The sequence below is a fragment of the Epinephelus lanceolatus genome, chromosome 9, assembly GCF_041903045.1.
Source record: "Epinephelus lanceolatus isolate andai-2023 chromosome 9, ASM4190304v1, whole genome shotgun sequence".
NCBI lineage: Eukaryota > Metazoa > Chordata > Actinopteri > Perciformes > Serranidae > Epinephelus > Epinephelus lanceolatus.
In genome coordinates this window covers 44,012,395-44,036,926 of record NC_135742.1, presented here as the reverse complement: position 1 = coordinate 44,036,926, position 24,532 = coordinate 44,012,395, and the positions used below count along the sequence as shown (strand labels likewise).

Here is a 24,532-nt window from a genome sequence, read left to right as displayed (position 1 = left end):
GTGAGGGGGTGAAGGGCTAGCAGAGTCGGACCCCAGCATCACTCAACCATATCATTCTCCATAGTGTTCCTAGCAACCAACAAGCCTCAGTGTAGAAATAATTTCCCACACAACGGTGGCATTCATATTTATTCTCTTAATCCATCTATGAGATGATGAGACAGCACTCAGATAATGCAGGCTGCAACTCTGCCAACATCCTTCATGCTAAATTTGACAATTCAACATTAGACTTGTCTTACAGTGAAAACTTTGAGAAAACAGGAAGGGGATTATCTTATCACACCAGATGAACAGGTCTCCTCCTGTCTGTATTTCCATGCACATGACAATGCAATTACTGGTAAAAGTTTGCCTAAGATACTGCAAATGTATAATTCTCTTGCTGTATTAATGAAGATCATACTGCAAGTGATTTTACAAAAATTACCAAAAAGAAGCAAACAGGACAGTTGACTGACTGCATAATTTTGTTTTGCCACTCTTCATTTTATTTGTGTTTTATTTATTCTATTTCCTCTTTATTTTGTCACTATAGCTATCTTGTTATTGGTCATTTTATTCGTATTTATTAATTTTGACATTTTGCATCCTGCATCTTGTATTTTTGGTCCTCCCATTTCAATTTAATCTTAACTCTATCCCTAGTTTGTGCATGCATATATATATATATATATATATATATATATATATATATATATATAATACACACACACACACACACACACGTATATAACTATTTTAATTAATTAATGCCAAAAAATGCATTCCTGTATGGTGAAAAGATGCACAACACAATGAACGTTGTATTCTACATGTAAACGTGTAACCCCTTCATAATCACTAACATGTTAGGTTCCGCATCATTTAAAGTGGACTGAAGTAGAGCCACACCCCCTTTTTTAACATACATGGCTGACAGTGAGTCAAGGAAAAAGCACAAGGCACGTCTCAGTCGAGTAATCATATTGTTAACGTACATAATTTGTGTTTGAGCTATGTTTAAAGTAAATATGAGATGTTATATTCAGGATTTTTCAAAAATGTCGATCCATGAGGGGGATCTAAGCATCACTGGAAAATAATAATGATAGGAGAAATACTGTTTAAACAGGAGAATCTGATTTCTGATTTATTTTTATAGATATAATTAGCTTTTATTATGTCCACAGACTATTAGGCTCAGAAGGTTTATATATTGTTTATATATACTTCATGAATTGAGTATATTTTGAGTTGTGGTAAAAAATCACACTATTCGTTGATATGAATTGAGATTTCATGAAAAATAAGTAAACTCACTTTACAAAAAAAAGAAAAAAGTTCTGTTAAGATCTTTTATTGGCATTTTTCCTATTAGGTGGTTTCTGTGTTAAGATTCTTTGTCCACTGGAATGGACAGAAAAAAGAATAACCCATAATAAAGTATCTTAATAAAAAAAAGTGCATTTGAGTGCATTTAGAGTAGAAATCCAGGATCGTGTGTTTTGAAATTTGATATTTTTCTATTTGAAACATAATTGGGCTCTGAATACTTTGTTAGAGTAACTTCTTAACAATAACATTTATAACTACATATACATACATATATATATACATATATATATATATATATATATATATATATATGTACATATATATATATAGTTTAAAATTATAATGGCTAAAAAATACTGTTGGTGATTCCCCTTTTGGAAAAATGTTGGAAAGTGACCATTTTGCTGACTGAATTTCATTATGTGCTAAGAGATATTGTATATGAAATACTGTTTTAACCCTGCTGTTTGTATTTGATTTCATAAAGCTGCATTTCATATTTTTGCTGGTGTAATTCCAACAGGGAATGAGGGGACAAAATCCAAGTTTTGTTTAGCTGTGGCTCCGAGGTGGAGCGGGTCGTCCACCATCCAGTCTGCATGTCGAAGTATCCTTGAGCAAGATACTGAACTCCAAGTTACTCCCGATGATGCTTCCATCGGTGTGTGAGTGGCACCTTGTATGGTAGCCTCAGCCACCAGTGTAAGTGTGTGTGTGCATGGGTGAATGTGACTCGTAGTGTAAAAAGCGTCTTGAGTAGTCAGATGACTAGAAAGGTACTATACAAATGCGAGTCCATTTACCATTTACCATTTACATCTCTCTAAACAGTGTCCCCCTATTGTCAAACTGTGCCAGTCCAGATGAGAGAAGAGAGGAGAAGATAAAAATGTTGATAAGTTTTTTTAAACTTGTTTTCACCTGCTACCATTACACTATGCAATTGTGATATTGATGTGTTACCCTCACAGAAATACTTTATTACAGTAGGTAGTACAGTAGTACAGCAGCACAGACCTATGCTTTGCCCTCTGTTTTGCCTTTCAGGACAGCCTGCCCAGAATCCCCACAGGTGGAGTTTGTTGGAGCTATACAGAGACATGTGGAATTATTAATTTCTATCAATGATATAGACAATGACAGTACCATTAGACATGAGCCAGCAGAGAACGATGTTCCTGAGAAGAAAAAAAAGATTTGGTAATTGTCTCAATTGTTTAATTGCTATGTTTACAGATTTTTAAAAAATGTTCAGAAGGTTGGGCATTAGTAAGTAAGTAAGTAACATTTATTTGTAGAAAGTGCTTTACATTAAAGACAGACACACAATAAAAGCAATTTAAAATAAAAATAAAATAGCAATGCCATACAGCGCAGAGCTGACAAGTTCAATCACAGCAACCACAATGCAAATGGGGGCAGAGACACACAACTACAAACAGGGGATAAAACTAGGTAAGGTAATAAATACTGTGGATGACATATTCTAACAAAAGTCTGCATGAATGAAAATGTTTCCAGCTGCTTCATGAGGTTATCACAGGAATCTAGGGATCGCAGCGATGGGGGAGAGCATTCCATAAGTTGGGTGCAGACTTTCGCGGGTGATATAGCAGGTATGAGGGACAGCCAGTAACTTCTGTTCAGATGACCTAAGTGACCAATAAGGCGAATATGGGAGGAGGACAGCAATGTACTGGGGTGTTAGACCACCCAAGGCTCTACAAATCAGCACCAGTATTTTAAAAAATGATGTAGAATTTAATGGAAAGACAGTGAAGAGAGGATACAATTGGCCTGATATGTGATCTCTTGTCATTTCTGGTTAAAAGCCCAGCAGCTCCATTGTGGACAGTTTGTATAGTACGACTTAAACAAGTTTGATTTAAACAAGTATGAACAGCATTACAGTAATCTACATGAGAAGAAATAAAAGCATGAACAATCATCTCCATCTCAACCTTGTTCACCACAGATCTTATTTTGGAAATGTTCCTTAATTGAAAAAAACAAAACAAACATGAACGCATAAGCTGATGAAGATGGTTATCAAGTGACAGGAACAAGTCAAGGATGACACTTCATTTTGTGCAGGAGTAAAGCTTTATGGATGTTCATGTATACTGTCCTCTAGTTTACTTGTGCTGACTCATGCTGCCAGTGAAATGAGAGTACTCTGCATATTACTGTTGTTAAAGCTAACACTGACTGAAGCTAAATCCCACTTAGTATATGCAGTTTGTTTCACAGACGTTGTTTAGATCCCATGTGCATATTAACGTGTTTGCTACTTCAAATTATGCGTCACACACTTCATTCATCTCTTCCCTCGACCTCTCCTGTGTCCTCTCTCCTCCTGTCCTTCCTTCCTCTTCCCTTTCTATGCTTCCTATCCTGTGCCACCCAGGCTTGTGTGTGTGTACGTGTGTATGTGCAGTGTGATGTGGATGAGATGGAAGCCTGGGGGCATTAAAAGCAGCCAGGGTTTTGCCGCAGTGTTGGTGGGCTCGTGGTCTCCACTGAGCTGTGATCAGATGGGTCTGGGCCGCTCTGGGACTCGGCCTCAGGCGTTTGACAACACCGCCAGCCCCGCCATGTGTGAACACTTGTTCTCTTCAATTAAAACAGTCATCTGAATATTCCAATCACATTGCTTAATGACAGCTCTCCACCACGCATGCATGAAAATCGAAGTAGAGGTCAATCAGTCCCGATGAGAAGCCTGGATGGGTGGATGGGCTGACCCAGACATGGAGCCAGCAATCAGAACTGCTTTAAAATATCTAATTGATTTTCAAACAGGCTATAAAAGAGTACTGAAATCTAGTAATATTATATAGTAGTAATAATTTGTCTGGCAAATATGAGCATGGCACTAACACCGTCAGAAGTCACTGCAGATTAGTTGATTGCAAATTAAATGATCACAAATGTGTTGCAGAATAACATCACAAATGTGAAAATGTTTGGAAATATATATGTAGGAAGTGGCTGTGTTGCAGTTACTGTATTTAGCCTTTAGTTTCTCAGCCTTTTCCAAACTTTCTGAACTCAATATTTTCATGACAGCAGCAGTTACAGAGATGTCAAACTGTCACGTGAATTTGACTGGAGCTTGTTTTGTGTTCTGTTTTGACAGAGCTAAAAATGTATCAGATAGGAATTCTGACAGATTTCCAATTTATTTTAGTATTTTCTTTAAAAAAAAAAAAATACATGGAATATGGCAATGTATGAGCCATAGAAATCTACCCCAACTGTATATCATGTCATTCCACGTTCTTTTCTTTTTTTATCACCAATTTTAGATTCAGATTGCAAGGTATGGAGTAGAAATAATGTATACAATACAAAAATAAAAATAAAAATAAATTTAAAAAAAAAAAAACGCCTGCAGGGATGAAGCGTGACCATAAACAGTCAAGTTTAAGTTTTGACTAAAATGACAAAATTAGAAAACTAAATATAGATGGTTCAGATAGTGCTTTAGCTACTTTCTCCATTATTTCTATCTTAAGTTTTGTGTGTGTGTGTAAATATGATGTGACATGGCATGCTTCATGCATTCACCGCACACTGTCACACACTGTTGGAAGTGTGGTCAGCCATCACTGGCCACCACTTGCAACAGTATCATTGTGTGTGTGTGTGTGTGTGTGTGTGTGTGTGTGTGTGTGTGTGTGTATGCATGTCTGACTGAGTGTATACACACTGGGTATTCACTGAGCAGAATGTCCATGAGTTTATGAATGCTCACAAGCGTTGGGAACCAGATGTTTAACTGTCTTGTGGTAACTGTAGTTTTTGTTATTCCTGTGGTTTTTATAATTAGATATCAGTAGTCACATTCCCTTATAAATTTGATGCACACAACACCTACAGTATGATATTAACATGATAGATTTCACCAAAGTCACAACATTTCCTGCTTGCTAATTTTTCATAGATCATGGTAGCTGAGTATGACTCATACAAAGCTGGGTCAAAAGTAGTCATTCTCAGATACCCAGTAGCTCATCTGGTGGTAGTGCGGGTGACCCACATACAAAGGCTGTGTCCTTGCCACAGTGACCATGGGTTCGATTCCAGTCAGCGGTCCTTTGCTGCATGTCATCATGTCACCCTTTGCAATCAAAAAACAAACAAATAAGATAGTAATGCTAATCATTGCTTCCATTGGGTTGCCTTGCATTTTTCTAACAGATGAAAGCTGTCATCACTGGAGGTTGCTGTCTGAAGTGGCCTTGTACAAAGTCTTGCATTTTATTTAGACTGATGATCAGAAGTAACGTAACTTAACGTAAAATGAACTTACTTCTTTTTTTTACACATAGCTAAGTAATTGTTTTTAAAATTAATTATATTCACACTGGTGTTCTTTAAGCCTACTTTACACTACATGGTTCAAGTGACCCATTTCCGATTTTTTCATCTCAAGTGGCACAGATCGGATCTGTAACATGAACTTGTAAACTGGAAAAAACGCATGATATTGGATATTGTCAGATCAGATTCAGGCCTCCTTCATATGTGGAAATATATTGGATATGAATCAGATATCTGCTAATAGGTCTGTAATCTAAACAGACAGATCGGATATTTCCTGGCAATCCACGTCATACGTCATGAATAATGCGACGACAGCGCATTTTGATGACGTGCTCATGAGCGGGGAAAGGAAGGAAAGCCGAATAAATCGCACGTTAATCAAAAACTATGAACCAAAAAAGCACAATCTATTCCGAGTGAGACAAACTGTTTGATCCCCGTCTCCAGTGTACCAGCAGAGAACCTGCAGAACCGAATCAGCGAAAAAACACACCGGGCTACACAGCCTCTCTACCTGAGCAGCTGAAGCTGCGGCTCGCAGCCTCGACACACAGACACACAGACGGTGCTTCTGCATGCCAGCCAAACGTGTGCGCAACTGTGAGAAATAAATATGTGAGGTGTACACTGCTTTTCTATCTTTTTTTCCCTTTTCTTTCTTTCTTTCTGTCAGCGACATACACTCCTAACACAGGACGGGTTGTTTTTATTGACTGAGTTGATTATTAAGCCACAGTGATGCGCGGATTGGCTCTGATAGCACCCGAATCAGCATGTACGCATCAACCATCCAGCCGCACCCGTCTGCAGCTGCACGGACATTTCCACTGCTCTGTGTAGGCTAAGTTACCTTTTAAATTATGTGGAGCAGCGCCAGCTTTCCAGGTGATTTATTCTTTAATGATTAACTTCAAATATTTAAAGTTAGTCCTTAAAATTGCTTTCAGTAATGTACACATTTCCATGCGCGCAGTAATGTCACTGCAGTAAATACCGTGGGACATTTACACAGTGGTAAGAGTGCTGGACCGGAAGTGTTGCACAAAAAACTGGAAGCTGGCTGCGTTCTGTTTTGCCTCCGTGTCTCCGTGAAAAAAAAAGGTGAATAGAACATGTAAAACAGGTAAATCGGATATAGGCAACAAATCGGAATTGGGTATCAAGACATGTTAGTGTAAAGGCAGCCTTAGTGACTGCATGTAAACTGCTTTCACTCAGTAATTTTCCATCCGTTAGTGATTGTGTTTTCTGCTGCAGAAGACTCGTATCATCTCAGTCCTCTTGCAACAAGCACAGCTCTGAACATGCTTCATGTACCAGTAAAGACCAGACCGATTTTTTATTGATTATCTTTATGCAATTAATTCTCCCTGTTTGACATAACAAATAATCACTGATACATTCTTGGATCTTTAAAGAAATAAAAATAAATAATAATGATAATATTAATTATAACAACAATACTACTACTACTACTACTAATAATAATAATAATAATAATGATAATAAAAATAATGGAAAAAATATATAATGCTGTTAACACAATTTCGACCTGCAGCCCTAATGCACGTCATCTCCCCTCCATCTCCCTCTCCCATCTGCCCTGTTTGCTATACTTTCAATAAAAAGGCATGGACATAAAAAATCCCACTGAGGCCTAATGGGTTATGGGAGAGTTCTGAATGCATTTAAATGTTCTGTGGAACACTAAAGCCGTACATGAATACAATGGCAATTTTATGAGTCGATCTCGTGATTGCATAAGTTTCTGAGAACTGTTTATCTGCAGTAAGAATCACAATATTATTAGCTGGAACTAAATAATATTTCAACAAAACTTCCAACACAGCATGATCTTAATGTCATCAGATTACAGTGATAAAGTACAAACAGAGAGATTAGATGCACATATTGTTCTTTCTTTATTAAGATCACTGTAACAAATGTGTCACTTCATTATCATCTCCTGTGGACACAGGATTACAGTTTCCTAAAACGCAAGAGAAAGTGTAAGTCAGTGACATTGGGGCACGGTGCATTGGGGTTGTTCCTAGGCAGCGGGAAGAGAGAGCAGGACTAGCTCCTGCTCTCTCTTCCCGCTGCCTAGGGTTAGGCTAATGTGTGTTATGTATGGCGTGGTTACAGCCAACAGTAACCAAGTTTGTTCCTTAATAAACACTCATTTGCAAGCAGGTCAGTCCTCCTGTTCATTCAATGCATCCGTCCAGACAGGACACTACAATATTATGGAATATACGGTGCTCAGCTGTTATGGAATTGTAGAGCTATGAAGAGAAAAGTCCTTGAAGTGCTCAGTAAAAATAGACCATTTAAGCACCTACAATATGGATTGTTGATAGATAAATCTGAGTGTATAATTTCCCCTCATCGATCCATTTATACTGACATTGAGATCATTTCAAGTAACCTACACCTATTTTGTTTGTTACATTTCGTTTATTGAGGCTAGTAAAAAGGCTAAAATGACAAACCTCTGACTGGAGGTGTGTGTGAGTATTTTTTTTCAGGTGTTTCTTAGCATGTAGGTACATGGTGCACAGTGGTCTTAGCTCATCTGAGCATCTGGGGAATTGAAAAAGTAGTCAAGTTGTTCATTTAAACCTCGCCATATTGAGGCCTGGCTGAGCGGGCTCAGGTATGGCAGCTTTTAAATACAGCTCATTACTCATTACTGCCGAGCCCAGGCCCTTTAATTTGTGGAGCTTGGCAGCTGGACCACCTGGCCACACTTTAAACACTAAACGCTGCTCTCCCTAATGGCCGCAGATTAGATCATTACCTTAACAAATCAGAGAGGAGTCTGCCTGGTGCCGAGCTGGCAGCCAGGAGGGACGCAGAGAGAGGAAGACACTGCCAGAGTTTACATGCAGGCACACACATGGAATCTAGTTTGGGGGCAATGTATTATGTGTAATCACCTGACCAAAGTCATGCACTTAGTGAGAAACTTGATTTAAATATCACTTCAGTTTTAATACAACATAGCAGTAACAGCAAGATCAGTATTATTTTACTCTCCAGGTTTATTGCTGAGACCTGAGAACCATGTGACGATACTAAAAAGACCATCAGACAAGTTGGAAACAAACCACCACATTAGTCAAACTTATTTGGAAGTAAAGACATATACAAACAGTAAAATGAAGACCCAAACTGTCCATTGTAAACATGCATCACAGTTTACAGACTCAGTTCATGCTTCAGCTATGACTGGCTGTACTCAGTTATCTGTACAATGTTTTCCTGCAAGCAGCATTTAAAACTTACTGTTTAGGTGCACCCATTTTCAGTTTTACCTCCAAATAAAGTGGTTTAAAGAAAGTGATAACTTATTAACACATTTTTCCTGACAGGTTGTTTCAGTTGTAGTGATTTCGACGTCTTCTCAGAAATTACTTTGATGAGTACAATGTAATAAAAAAAGAAAAATAAAAAAAAAAGAAGGCAAAACTATGAGTTTAAGAGAGAAATTAAAGTGCACCAGAATTAGGCTAGCATTTAAAATATGTGGTTTAGTCCACTGTATATAGTTGACTGTGGCATGTGAACATTGCTTTTTTCTCTATTGTTTTTTCTGCACCTCTGACACTCCTACACTTGCATAACATTTCCTATACATATTGATAGCACCTTCTCAGGGGCTGATGTCAGGAGAAAATATGCTTCAATAATGTGCACAAGTGCAACAACAGTGAAAAAAAACAACAAAAAAACCTTACCTTAACTTTATTTTATCAAACAAAAAATATCTATAAGGCATGTAGGCATGTTGTTTCAGGATGCTCGAAGATATTTGAGAGTCTCTATCTAAACAAGGTAGAATGACATAGGCGCAGACATTTCCTGTCGCCTCTCTGTCAGCTCCACTAAGTTTGTACTAAATTTAGGCTCTTATGTCTATTTTGCAAGTCTTAGTTTTGGTTTTGGTCTTGCTTTTTGACAGTGGTGTTGTGTGGCTTAGAGTCATCCACTGGGATGAGGAAATCAACTCAACAGTGTGTAAACTCTCCTTCTGCAGACTTCTGCTAGCTAGTCAGGTTGAAATTTTCAAATGTTAACATCAGTAAACATCAAGGAAAACATGGAGAAGATCGACACCAGCTGAACTAACATCCTGCTTAGTTTACAATGGGATAGAGAAGCTCTAATATCCTTTGATTTACTGAAACTTGGCTAAATCCTGAACAGCGCCATTCAGCCAGGTTACTATTTTTCTATATGCTGACCTGACAGAGCAGAGGACTCTGGGAGAGAAGGAGAGCAGGCATGTAATTTACGGTCAATAAGGATTGGTGTGACAGAGAGATTACAAGGTGCTGTCCTTCTACTGCTCAAGATTGCTGCCCATGTTCAGGGGAAGCAGACATATGGTCATCTTATAGGGGTCTGGAGGATGTATGTGTCATTAAAGCAACCTGTTTTATACATCCAAAGAACTTCTATAAAAACTGCTTGGCAACCAGACCAGGCATTTAATGGAGACAGGCCTTTTTTTGTCAAAATATGTACTATCACCTGGCCAGTACATGGGACTGGGCGTCTAATTGGGACTAGGCTCTCAATTGAAGTCAAACGGTATGCTAAATACCTACAAATAATAAATTAAATGACTGCCAACAAACAGTGAAGTGCGAAGTGCTGGTATGTTCTGATTCAGAAAGATCCTGAAGTTCCAGGCAGCAGTAGCTCTCTGGGTCCATAAGCATTCATTTACAGTAGCTTCTGCTCTTACTGGGCCTCCAGTTTCCACAGAAGTTTCCCTTCTCTCTCTTTTGGCCTGTTCAGTCTTGCACCACAAAAGTTCTTCTCTGAGTATCTCTTTGTCTCCTTGGGGAACAGCATTTTGTTGTCGCTGTCATAATCACTAAGTTTTCTGAGTTTTTCTAATTTTCTGATATATGTTGTCTCCTGCATAAGCTGCTGAAAGTCTGACCGTAACAGCTGACCTGGAGCATAACACAGTGAGCGGCACAGCTGCGCATATGTGCTTATGGAATATGGGAGTTAAATGGTTTAGAAAATGTAGTGCCAAATGAAAGGGGTGTCTGACATCAAGCTAAAGTGATGAAAATATTCTAAATTTAGGTCCACTCCAGACTGATACTGATTGTTTTTAGGTAGGCCTTTTAAGTGGCTAAAATATGTTTTGCTGTTAGCCCTAATCCACAGTGATGCATTATTGAGCTTCTGGGGAGCTCGTCCTGTCTGCTTCTCCAAACAGGGAGTCTGTTGACTGCCATCTACTGTCTGTAATACACTGACTATAGATAAGTACCTTATACAGCCCCACTTGAAAAAAAAAACAACCTGAACTATCCTTCAAAAAAAGAGCAGTGACCATATATAAAAGTGTGCAGAAGCCATATGGACTTTTGCACACATACACAACTTTGGTTGCTTTTCACTCTTTCTGATGAAAACAAATGTGATTCAAGTGCCTGTGAAGGTCCTCCCTTCAACATGCTCTCCTAGATTGATATAAAGGTTGTCTGTCAGGAAGCACCTGAGCTGAAAACGTATGCGTTGAGATGAAATCGACAGAGAAAACAGAATATGGGTGAGAGGGAGAGCTCCAGTGATGTACACTCCTACACTACAAATGGAATGGAAGTGATGCTCCATTTGTATATGTGTGTGTGTGTGTGTGTGTGTATGTGTGTGTGTGTGAGTATGTGTCCATCTCAATCTGCTGTGGATGGAGCGATGCCTGTCCCCAGTCCACAGACTATTCCTTCTGGGTCAAAACTAATTGGTGCGGCAATGTTGAGACTTTGCTCTGATAATGACCACAAGCACTCTGGCTGCTCTCGCATGACTGACCTAGTGATACCAACCCACTCCATTCTGCCCCTCCCACACACACACACACACACACACACACACACACAGTGCTGGAGCAAGAGATGAGAGGGGGGGGTGATAAGTAGCAGGAGCTAGTTCAGACAGAAGACAGGAGGATGGAAGATATGTGGGAACATGCAGAGAAAGTAAGGTAATCCTGTGTGGTTGATGTCTGAAACCACATACAGCAACATCAATTGATATGTATACAGTATGATAAAATGAAAATAAATTACCAACAAATTTTCATTACAATTTGTGTAATACCAGCTCTTTGTTAGTGGACCTACACATCTAAATATGCTGCATTAGGTACCTTTCATTTTTGGATGCTCATTAATTTCATACAGTCTTTTTCAAAATATATTTTCTATATAGGCAAAACACTTAATTTCTAGGTTTGGTTCCTGAGGATTAGGCAACAAAAGGGTGTGGTATAGGTTTAGAAAAATATATTGTTTGGCTTGCATTTCACACAGAAATAAGCAGTGGACAGCCAGGTGAAAGTCTGGAGTTTGTTTGACTGATCCACCACCCTTCCCACCCTCCCTAAATGGACTTTCTTGCTCTTTATATTACAGTAGTTGCCGGCGGCGTTACAAACTGCCCCTGCCTGATGAATATCATACTGCTGTTAAGGGTGCCTGTGTGTGTTGGTGTCTGACGTTGACATCACAGACAAAGTGGCGGTATTTGATGAGTTGAGAGCAAGAACGACTGAAATTTCAGCTACATTAAATTGAGCGGGACTGGTATTAACCAAGTTTTCTTTTTAAGTCAATTAATCTACCACAGTCAGGGTTTTTCATAAGCACCAGCTGGCAGCCGGATAGCTCGACATTAAAACATTGCCATTACCACTTTCGTACTGTTTCAAGTCATGTCACTGTAACAAATGTAGTAGAACCCAAATGCAGCACCACTGACAAAAAGAACAGTTTGTAATGACCTTAGTACAATGCTTTGCACATAAGAGAATGAGCAGGTAGGTGTAGCAAAAGAAATATTCTTGACTTGAGGCCTCCTGAGGCACATGATCAATCCAAATGCTTTGGTGAGCCATACCGAAGCACGGAGCAGGAGATTCTCTGGCGTCTGCTGGAAAGACACATACATCAGACAGTTCAATTGTGTGCAGCAGTACCATGAAGAAGCAGGTGGGAGACATCGTCAGGCGAGCAGAGGATCCAATACCAGGTAAGCACATGGGAGGGGCGGACACACCAGTGGGGAGCAGACAGTAGGTTGGTCAGGCCAGGCGAGAAGTCATGGAACCAGCGGTGACGGTGAGTAATCCCCGTGGCGCTCACACAAAGGTGATGTATGCAGCCACACAGCAAATGACTTCACAGCACAGGATAACACAGGCAGATGGCAGACAAAATCACGTTGCAGAGCTGTCAGGAAAAAATCAGCCAAGGGGAACACGCAAACAGACACAAGGAATACAGAAGCAGCGGTTATGGTCAGGGACAAAAGGTTGAGGAGTTGGAAGTCTGGATGTTAAAACAAGCTGAGTTAATGTTAGCAGTAGCTCAGTGGCAGGTAAAATAGAACTTAAATATGTACAGTTGTTGATTATGATGCTATATCTATTTTCATTTAAACTAGTTAGCAAAGCAATTGTACTGCTAGCCTACAGGGCTCACGATGCAGTACCCTGTGTAGTCAAACCTTTATGCTACAAGCGTTGCTGCAGTTTGGTCGGTGTACCTTCCGTTCATTCTATTTCCAATTCTGAAATGCAAATCAGAAAGCAAAAAAACAGGCATTTTTAGTTTTCCAATATATGTAGCAGACTTTAAAACAACCAAACAAGAGCTGTTATCCATTAAAATATCACCATAAAATTGGATTTTGTGTTGTTTTCCTATTATAGATTTTTATATTCCCAGATAAACATGAAGAATCCAATCTATGCTAATCCAAAATACAAAAATGTGGGGATATCTGTATTATTACAAGGTGAATCGGAAGCATTATTTTAGCTTTAATGCAAAAAATGCGGTGAACCGGAAGCAGTATTTTAGCTTTTTTTCCGCGAGTATGTCTTAAACACAGCAGATTGGGTTGGCAGCAGTCTAAAGACGGATGAGATGGCGTCACTCGAGCCCTACGAAAATGTAATTAGAGAAATGATTACACAGAATTTCTCGTACGCCGACATTTCAACAAATTTGTCAGAACTAGGTGTGAAGGAAGGATGCTCAGCAATGAATGTCAGGAGATTTTGTGCACTCCACAACATTTCCAGGAGGGGACATGTATCCGACTCACAATTAGAGGCTGCTATCAGCAGGGCAATAAATCAGGTAGGTTTTTTTTGGTTTTCTTTGATTTACAGAGGTGGGTAGTTATGAGTTACATTTACTCAGTTACATTTACCTGATGAGGTTTTTGGATAAGTTGTTCTTCTAAGATAGTTTTACATCATCTCCATACTTTTTACATTTACTTGAGTAGGTTTGTGAAGAAGACTGTACTCTTACTAGACTCCATAAGGCTATTTAATTTACCTAAAGATTATGATTTTGTATTTTTGTCTGATTAAATGCATGTTTTCACAAATTAATCGGATGTTACTCAACAGTTGCTTAGTACTTGAGTAGTTTTTTCGCCAAGTACTTTTTTACTCTAACTCGCGACACCTACTTGACTCACATTTTTCTGAAGTAACGATACTCTTACTTGAGTAGAATTTTTGGCTTCTCTACCCACCTCTGTTGATTTATTTCTAGACTCCATGAAGACTAGGTCAAATGTCACAGCTTACTTATGTTGATTCATCAGACAGGGTCAACATATGGTCGAAAGATGATGACCGGGTACCTGTCTGCAATGGGAGTGGTTGCTGGTGAACGCCGGGTGGGGAAGATTTTGAGAACAACTCATTGTCCCTATCACGAAATGTGCAAACGTGTAAGTATCTTTTGCAAGCCTTTAATGTTGTGGTATATGGTGTCATGTATTTTACTAGCTAACTTTTACTTACTTTTCCCCCAAAGGGCGCACGTAACCTTAACCCTGTCCCCTACACAGCTGCATACATGGGACACAAAATCCACATCGACCAGAACGAAAAACTGGTCATGTTCGGAGTGACACACATTCTAGCAGTAGACGGGTACAGCAGTAAGGTCGTTGCCCACACAACCATGCCTGTCAAGAATAACCTCAGGATATATGAAGAAGTTTACAGGTTAGTCCTTCTCAACTTTTTTTTGGCTTTAAAACCCCCTTTCTCTGATTTCAGAATCCAGGCAGGTGTAATTTTTGTGAAAAAGTCCATGGAAAAGTTAGTCTTTATACATACATACTTTTTTTTCTTTATATTACTTTGTATGTAATATAAAGACTAACTTTTCTCACAACTTCACTTTTCTGTGAGTTTTTGTGACTTCCTTTGTGACATTTTTTCAATTCTTTTGACATTTTTTAAAACTGTTTTTTGTGAGTTTTTAGATATTGATTCTACTGTTTTTTGTTCTTTTTTATTTGTGATAGGTATACTGACCCATTGTTTCTCAAATGGGGGTCTGTGTTCCCCAGTGGGTACTCTGAGGTGCAACGGGGGGTACATTTTGGATTGACTGAAAGCACTGTATTTTTCAGGATTCATTTTATTATTTAACAACGTGCTTTCCGTCAATCCAAAAACCTGAAAGTAAAAGTAAGGTTTTGGCTCTCTTGTCTGTGTGCATAATTATTAGGCAACTATAAGATTGTAGAGCTATTATGCAACTGCGAGAAATACAAAAATGTTCCCATCTCACCTGTTTGCATTCTTCTGCTAAAGTGAGAATAATAAACAAACAACTCAAATTTCTGAAAGTAAAAAAATATATATCTGTGACCAGTATAGCCACCCTTCTTTTCAATAAATCACAAAAACAGTGCACTAGTAGATTGCAATATTGTTGATCTATCGTACAGTGCAGACTCAACATTTGATTGAGTCATGTTTCACTATTTTACAGATCAGCAGTTCTTGAATACGGGATGTGGGACCAGGTCAGGGTGGACCATGGCCGTGAATTTTACTTGTCCCTCTACATGCAGGAGATGCTGTCTAACCACAGACACAACTTGCAAAGGCAACCATATCGCCAAACTCAGTCAACAAAGGTGAGGTAACAGTCTCCTTAATGCCAAAAATGAGACTAAGCTTTAGAGATGTTACTCAGTTTTTTATGTACTGGTACTGGACACCAAAATAACAAACTTTTGCTGCACTGATCCTCAATTCAAACACATGGGGCCAAAACCTCAAACCTTAATTAGCCATATAAACAAACGCCCACCTAAACAATGACTGCATTGTTTACATTCATGCTCCATCTAGAGAAACCGTTGCACAGGTAAACACAGGAGACTACGCGGGGAAGAGCAATAGAGCCAAATGGATGAGTGGTTTTGTGGCAATTCACTACATGGAGTGTGAATGTACACCAATATCGCATTGTTTAGGTGGGCTGAAGTATCACTTTAACCAGATGCACCCTTGAGTGAGGGGTGCTTGTAGGTATCCATACACATCAATGGTCTTGCTCCTTGGACTCCTAATCAAACCTCTTCAATACTGTCTGTAAACTTTTTACATCTGATATAATCCTGTTTCCCCTCACCATGTTAATTTTGCAGACTAAATTGAGTCTACCCTTTTCTTGTCTACAGTATCATACGGTGGAGTGATTGTGGGTCGAGATAAATAAGTGAAGGAGGCCCTCATACAGCTGCAGGATCAGGAAGTCCTCAACATGGATGACAACGTGACAAGATACTGTACATCTAACCTTACTGCTGAGCTGTGCAAGATTGGCATAACAAGAGCTGTACATGCATGGAATGCACACAGAATTCCAGGTGAGTTAAATAAAAAAAAACATGTATCACACAATCCAGTCCTTTTTTGTGAACTTTTAATTTAAATTTGGCATTGAATTTTAACAATGAAATTTTGTGACCTATGCTTTGCTTCACAGGCAAAGGAACACCCAATCGCCTGGCAGCAGGAGGATGTCCAAAGAAACTGGGAGAGGAGTTGTTGCCACATGCCTCCCAAGCAGCAGACATGTACGAGCAGGATGTTGGCTCTTCACTAACTAGAGTCTCCTGCTTTGGAATGGACCCCTTCTCAACTGAGGAGGACAAAGTATCAGCAGAACAACTTTTTGCTGAAGAATACCCTGATATTTCAGTTTTATTAGATAACGTGGTAAACTATAACTTCGTACCTTTTCAAGATGCATTGCTGTATCTGATAAACATTACGCAGCAATATGCATGAACATGTCAAATAAAGGCAAGTTGGTTCTGGATATACTGTATATTTTGTTACTTTCCCTTAACAAAATCAAACACTTGCTAAAATTGCTACAATAGCAGCGTTAAACATTACACAATATTGGTTTGAAGTGCAACATGAAATACAAAAAATGTATAAAAATAAAACTATTATGTAGCTACAGCTGTTGAACAAGTGCAAAATTCCAACTGGATTTAGAACAAGGCTATTAGCCAGCTGTAACAGAGGTAATCAAGCTTAAATCGTTGAATGTGATACAATCACACTTAAAGGATTAATCCATCTTAATTACACCAGCCAATGAGGAGAGGAGATGGTCAAGACTGGTCAGCCTGTGAGCATTGACAGAGAACTCATCTGCCCTGCATTTGAGGCACTGGTCAGATGTCAGCATCCACTGGTCAACGCAGTTTTTGCAGCCAACAAAGCTTTTGCAGCATACGGCAATCACAGGCTCTTCCATTAGCCCTGTTTGATGGAGAAAAAAAAGCACAACACATATGCAACATTACAGTTCAGTATATTATCTTGTCTTTACTTAAAGTAACAGTTCACCCAAAATGAACATTCTGTCATAATCTACTCACCCTCATGTCAGTTAAACCACAGGTGCAGTTTGTCCATATAACACACAAGGAGGTTGCAGCACTACTGGAGAGCAAGTGGGTCTCCATTGACTTCAACACAGTGCATATAAAGTCAATGGAGACCCACTTGATACTTGTGTTTTAACTGACACGAGGGTGAATAGATGACAGAATTTTCATTTTTGGGTGAACTGTTCCTTTGATATACATATTACATATGTTTAAAAGCTTGGCAAGGGACAGTTTCATTACAACATGGAAAAGCAATAATTAACGTTTAATTCACTTGGACACTCCATTAGATCCTGCTTAAAAGGTAGACTTTAATATAGATCAAACAACAAAATATCTTACAGACCTTTGCATACAATACAACCAAAGGCATCCTTTATGTGTGTTATCATGGTGTTGGTCAGAAACAGCATGGCACCCCTGGTGTTGTTGGCATGTGTTGACAGGTCCTTCACGACTTGGGTGACCTCACTCAGTCCTTGAGCAGCCAAGATCACTTCCTCTATTTTATCATGGACCCCCTGAAGACCTGTGGAGTCCATGTCTTTATGACTACAGGGAGGGTTAAAAACAACAACAAATATTATACAATATTCACCAGTTCTGTTCAGATAACTTTTTTCCTAAGAGATGTTATTTAAAACAAAATAAAAGACAAATATTGACAGGTAGTAACTAAAATGTTTACCTCAGTTTCTTTCCCTTTGTTCCTTGCTGGAACTCATGGAAGATCTGCTCTGGGACAGCAAGAAACTTTTTTGCATTTTGCTTCCAATACTTGGATCCTAGCAAGAGAGGAAGACAACTCATGTAACAGATACAATGTAAACACATTTACTGCTGAACAGAATACTTTGTGGGTCAAAAAAAATTAAGAGACAAAGAGAGCACAGTATTGAAGTAGATGGGGCATGTAGTTTAACAAACAAAGCATATTTATTTATTATTATGCAACTATTCATTTTTTCAGTTAGTACCTCTTGTCCCTTCAGAGTCCACAATCTCATTTCCCTGGGCATCAGTCAGGATGAGAGGGTCATCACTCTGCAGGGCATCATGTATTTTTGCAAGGATACCTGTGGTTGTGGCTTCAAACTCAAACAGTCTGAGTACAACCATACGTGCAGGCTTCAGTTTCCCCTGGCTGAGCTCAGCAATGAAAACAGACCTAGAAAGATTGTTGTGGGAGTGGTTTGCATCAAGTCAAATCAATTAATTCCATCTCAAACACATAGCCTACATTACAATTGATGCAATTACAATTGATTCAAGTTTTAAAATAATCTTGGTTACAAAGGATCTTAAGAATTACAAAAACAAATACAATCATGTGGATTTATTCATATGTAGCTAGCCTTGGACCAAGACGTTCATGAAAGCAACCCCCCTTTTTAAATATTTAAATAATTTTAAATAATGTACATTTTGATATTTAAATAATTTAATATTTTTTTAATAATCTGACTAGCAAATAACTTGGTAATCAATGGTAGGGGGGCTCTGAACTGATGGGACTGGGGGTACCTTTGGAAGGTGTTACTCATGCTTGCTCCAGGGGTAGTGGGAGCAATGGCCTGAGCAGGTGATCCCAGAGCAGCAGTGAGCTGTGCTGGACGGTGGAACTGGAAACGGTTCTGGCCTGACAATGGAGGAGTCTGCTCGGCGACTGGTAGAGCAATATCATCCCCATGAACCTCATAGTGGCCTCGGGGTCCAAGCAGCTGAAATGTCCAGACGATCCCGGGAATATCGCCACATTGTCATCATCGGTTATGTACAGGCTAGGAGCATATACCTTTGAAAGAAAACATGTAGGGACCTTAATCAGACGGCTATTCTGTGCTAGCATCCTTTGATCTTAGCATGTTCTCCAAACGAACGAAAAAAGTGTTACTTACCTGGAAAATTCTGGCAATTTTATCTCCCATCATGTCGTCCTCCCTAAGCGTTAGCCTCTTGTTTCCTTTAAAAAGGATATAACTGGTTGAGTCCATTGCGAACGAGGAATTGTTGCTCGACACCAACTTGAAGTGAAAAACACCAGACTAGCACCGCGACCTTCCTGACACACGGACCAATCTGCGCGTAGGCTATATTTATTTATTTCCGGGCCATGGACTGAAAAGCATAAAAATTGAAAATTGAAATTCGAAAAAGAGAAATTTAAGGCATTTCAGCAAAAACTAAAATTTGAATAAGAAATGCAATAGTTTTTTTTTTAAAAAAAAGGGTCATTAAATAGTTGTCCGATTTTTGTTTCACAAATGGTAATAGAAAAAATGGCCCTAAATTTGTTTTTTGATTTGCCTTTCAGAATTGGAAATAGAATGAACGGAAGGTACACGGACCCAGTTTTGACCCTTCAAAACTATTTCCCTTCACTCTGCACCTGGGAAGTAGCTCAAGTGACAGAACTCTGCCTCTTGTCTGACTGCATCCCCTAACATCGTCCCATTGCCTATGTGTGCGATAATGCCACCTATGAAATTCACTTTGCATTCATGAGTCAGTACGTTTACGTGCAGCTTGAGAAAATTGAATTATTGGCTTAGTCTGACTGAAACCGGACTTTTAAATGCATGTAAACAGCTTAGTCCGACTGAAATTGGACTATCCGTAGCTCGACTAACACACCTAGATAATTCAATTGAAAATCGAAACATTGCTGCATGTATCCACTAAGTCCAACTGGAGTCGCACTCAGTGTTCTGCACATGCACTACTTTTTCTTTCGCGGCTTTCACCAGGAAGAAGAAGGAGATGATGCAGCAGTAGTGCAGTAACTCCCGGAAAAACAAACAAACAAACACCATGGCAACCGAGAAGCAGAAGACACACTTCTGGATGGATGTGGAAACTACATTCATGCTCCGACAGCTAAAGGAGCTATACATTTTGAAGTTTATGGATGGTAGGAAAATTCAAAATGCGGATTTATTTAAAAAAGTTTCTGAACAAGAACTGGAACTAGTTCAATATGCACTATATTAAAAAACTTAGCGCCACCTATCGAAGTGCAGGCAGACGTACTTGGTTAGAAATTCGATTTTCTCTTCTGCATATATACTACTACTACTAATTCTCAGACTCGACTGATTAACCAAGCTATGAGCTTAGCTCGACTACTGCGTGCATGTAAATGCACTGACTGACACACACACGCACACACACACATTTCTCAAATAACAGAGTTCTGGGTAGGAAGTAGCGGCCCACTTTAGGTAAAGGCGCACTTTATCTACGTGACATAATATTCTCCTTACCCAATACTTATACTCCATACCCCCTTACCCACCTCCTCACTGTTTCCTGTGCAGAGGAATGGTCTGGCAGGACTCACTTTAAGAAAAGCTGTGTTGCTGTATTGTTCTAATCAACTCCAGTCCCTGAAAGCTGAGAGCTGGACATTGAGCTTTATTGTTAAAGGGGGTTTCTAAAGCATATATCTAATACAATTCAGGCAAACAATGTGAAACACTGAGAAAAAAAATCTACTTTTTACATTCTACGCTGCACTGCAGTTTATTCGTGAATCCCGGGCAGCATCAGTAACAGTGAACTTGTCCTTCTCCTTCTCTTCCTGAGGAAGGGGAGGCTATTTCCCCCCCCCCCCCCCCCCCCCCCCGTTGTTTTCTCCATTTCCTTTCACTCATGCATGTTGTACTGTGGCTTAAACGTGCGAGCAGGGCTTAGGGTGTAATCCAGTCGGATCCTGCGAATGCCTGCCGGGGGGAGATCGCAGTAACTGTGCTCCCATGAGGACAGGGAGCACATACACATATGCACACTTACGCACTCTCTTTCTCTCTTTCACCACATGCCCTCTTTTCCTCGACACCAGTCAGGCAGCGCTGGCTAAGTGTATGCACCTGGCAGAGGATGTGTTTCTCAATCTGCAGAAGTGTGGACTTTACAGGGGCATGCGTACCTATGAGGTCTGGAGTCTCGTGCACTGTTAAAATTCACAATTCGTCAAGTCTGCAAGGGATCTCAATGTCTGTAGACTTCTAGAGTCAAGTGAAGCAATTCAACAGAGGTGTGGAGAGTATCATGACTTGTGTTTTAACTTGTGTTTGAAAAAAAAAACAACAACTTGTAACTCAACGTTGACTTTCAGCACCAATAGCAGCTCTTTTGCCTTGTTATAACCCGATATCCGGCCCAAGCCCAAAGGCTAGAAATCTCATTAAAGGTTCAGTTTGTGGGATTTAGTGGGATGTATTGGCAAAAACTGAATATAATATGTAAAGTATGTTTTTTTTAGTGTATAATGACCTGAAAATAGAATCGTTGTGTTTTTGTTACCTTTGTTTTTGTTAGAATGAGCTGTTTCTATCTACATATGGAGCAAGTTCTCATTTATTGATATCACCATGTTGCATCGCCATTTGAAGCCCAGAATGGACAAACCAAACACTGGCTCTAGATAGGGACATTCGTGTTTTCGCATAAGCTACAGTGGTTTGTGGCCCCGACAAGCAGCATCGGAGTTACACTAATTTGTACTGCGAAACTATTTTAGTGTTCTTCCAGTGTCAGTCACCAGATCTGTTTGTTTTGGAGAGTAAGAAACCTCTGCAGATAATTTAGCTCCTAGTAAAAACCTCTTGAATGTCTGGATTAGAAAAAAGGAAAGCACATATTAGAAGGTGCTAGGCTAGCTGCCCATCTCTGACTAGCCAAGCTGCGTCTGAGATACAGTGACTCTAAATAGGAACACCAATTTAAATCACTTGTTTCGTTTGTTTTGGAGAGGAAGATACCTCTGCTGATAATTCAGCTTATGGTTAAAGCCTCCTGAAGGTATGGTTCAGAAAAAAAGGGAGCTCACATTAACTTATCAGAGAAAATAGGGTGGGCACACAATAGCATGTGTTGGGCGAGCTGCCCGTCTCTGACGCCAAACAGTCACAGAGATATGCTTATTTGTAACATGAAACAGCTTTATTCAGTGTTTGTACCCATTTGAATAACCTGGTCCATTTATTTTTAGAGGAAGAGACCTCCGCGGATAATTTGGCTCATGGTAAAAACCTCCTGAATAATGAACACTTACGAAAATCTAGCCAGGAGAAGTTTAAGCTGGTTGCAATCTGCAATTCACCACCAGACACCACCAAATCCCCCTAAATATTACACACTTTAAAAAGTGTGCAATAATCACCCTTTAGTTTTTTTGTTAATGTATATACTACAAGCTGAAAGCAACTAATTCACATTGTGCAAGGAGGAGTAAAAGATGTGATCGGCAGGGCACACCAGCAAAAAGACAATTATTGACTTGTGTGACTTGTCACAAGTCAAGTTTAGCACTAAGCCTTTGGTGTCTTTACTTTAGACTTGACTCACAACGTACAACACTTACTGGGGCCTAAAAAGCAATGAGTTTGTCCAACCTCAAACTACCAATAAGTTGCAAAGACATCTATTTTTCTTTGTTTCTGATGTATCCACTGAATAATGTGGTGAGGCTTGAGATTGCACACATCATCGGAAAAGTGAATTCTGTTCCTAGTTGTTCAGAAAAATACAGATGGTATACAAGGCTAAGGTCTTGTTACTAGCCTTGATTGAGGTGCTAAATCCCAATTCCTGTGGATGGACATTTGGCATCAGTCATGGACAAATGGATTGATGAGTAGATAAAAGCAGAACGGCAGAGATAGAGTGTGTCAAGGTTCCTTTTGTGGCAAACTTTATGCCAGCAGGTCTCTGAAGTGTCAACATCACAGTTGACCACAGAAACACTCCCTTTATCTGTTTCATATGTGACTGGTGCCTCTCCAGATTTTCATAATAATAACCGATTGCTCCCATCCTGTGGCGCCCCAGTGAAGTGAAGGTGACACCTCAGCGGCAAACTGAAAACATGACAACAAATGGAAATCAATTAATCAGTCGATGGGACAGCAGAGTGAAAGGGAAGGCGGAAGTGAGTAATGAAAGGTAGAGGGGTGTCTTTTAAAGCTTTATGACATTCCTGTGTAGATGGAGGTGGGGGTCTGGTGGACTTGAGTGGCCTCTGATGTTCCACAGTGGTCCCAGAACCCTACTTTCATTAGTGGACTGGCCCATAAAAGGGCACCCAGAGCACCTGACTGCCTACCCAGCCAGCGCCAGCCCCCCTCTTTCTCCTTGCTTACTGCCTGCCTCCTCCATGCTGCCTGCCCTATAAAACATCTGGTGACACAAGACCTCGTCTGTTTCAGCTAAGTCTGCTCGCCGCAATCGTTAACAGTCTCTGGTCTAATTCAAAACAGAAGTGGCGTGACAGTCCGGTCCAGACCAGACCAGATCCAGCGCTTACGTACAAGAGACGGAGTTCAGGAAGCATGAGGTCTGGTGTTTACCCTCACATCAGATAAATCAGTGCACAAATAATACATCAAACACACAGGGGGAAACACATACACACGCAGTCTTATTATAGGCGACGCTTAATAGCCTGCTTGATTGGTCCAGAGAGAGTCGAGACCCTTCCAGGTAACACAGCAGGAGGCTCCAGCCCTCGATTATCCAGCCACTCCTTCTGAAGAACACAGCCGTCCATTGTCAGACTAAGCAGTCACTCACATCAAACAGAATGCAATGTACAAAAAAATGCAACAGCTTATGAGGGGAAAAGGGCTGAACTCAAAGAGAGATGTCTGTCCATATTTAATTTAAGGCAGGCTGCTGTCGGGGAGGCTGGGACAGAGCGGATCAAAGGCCAGTAGCGTGCTGCTGCAGCTCCTAACCACTTAGCACCTTTTCACTGCCTTTGATCTGATAATTAAGAGGCTACTCCAAGAGCAGGTGGCACTGATAAGTGTACTGCTAAACCAACAGCAGAGTGCATACACTGCCAAAGTCCTGTTGTATAACCACAGATACGCAACAGTACTCACATACATAAAGAGTCCAGCTCGTCCATTCGAAGTAAAGCTAAAACACTAGCTAGCTACGTGTAAATAGCTCAAGCCACTCCAGTAAATGACAAGGCAAAGATGAAAGTCATAATAGTCTGAGTCTGATGGAGAATGTTGACTGCTGAGAGCATGGAGAGGAAACAGAAAACAGGATGAGACAGAGGGGATTGTGGGTGAACAGGAGGGCGGGGGGCATATTGAGGTGCCTTGTC

General features: G+C 40.0%; 2 pseudogenes across 1 annotated transcript in view; one reads left to right on the top strand and one right to left on the bottom strand.

Moving 5' to 3' along the window:
- The window catches only part of LOC144464370 (uncharacterized), a 529,688-nt pseudogene that overhangs the window by 50,433 nt on the left and 454,723 nt on the right, over positions 1 to 24,532 (bottom strand). The window lies entirely within an intron of this gene.
- Positions 13,605 to 16,806, top strand: LOC144464302 (uncharacterized; annotated as a pseudogene).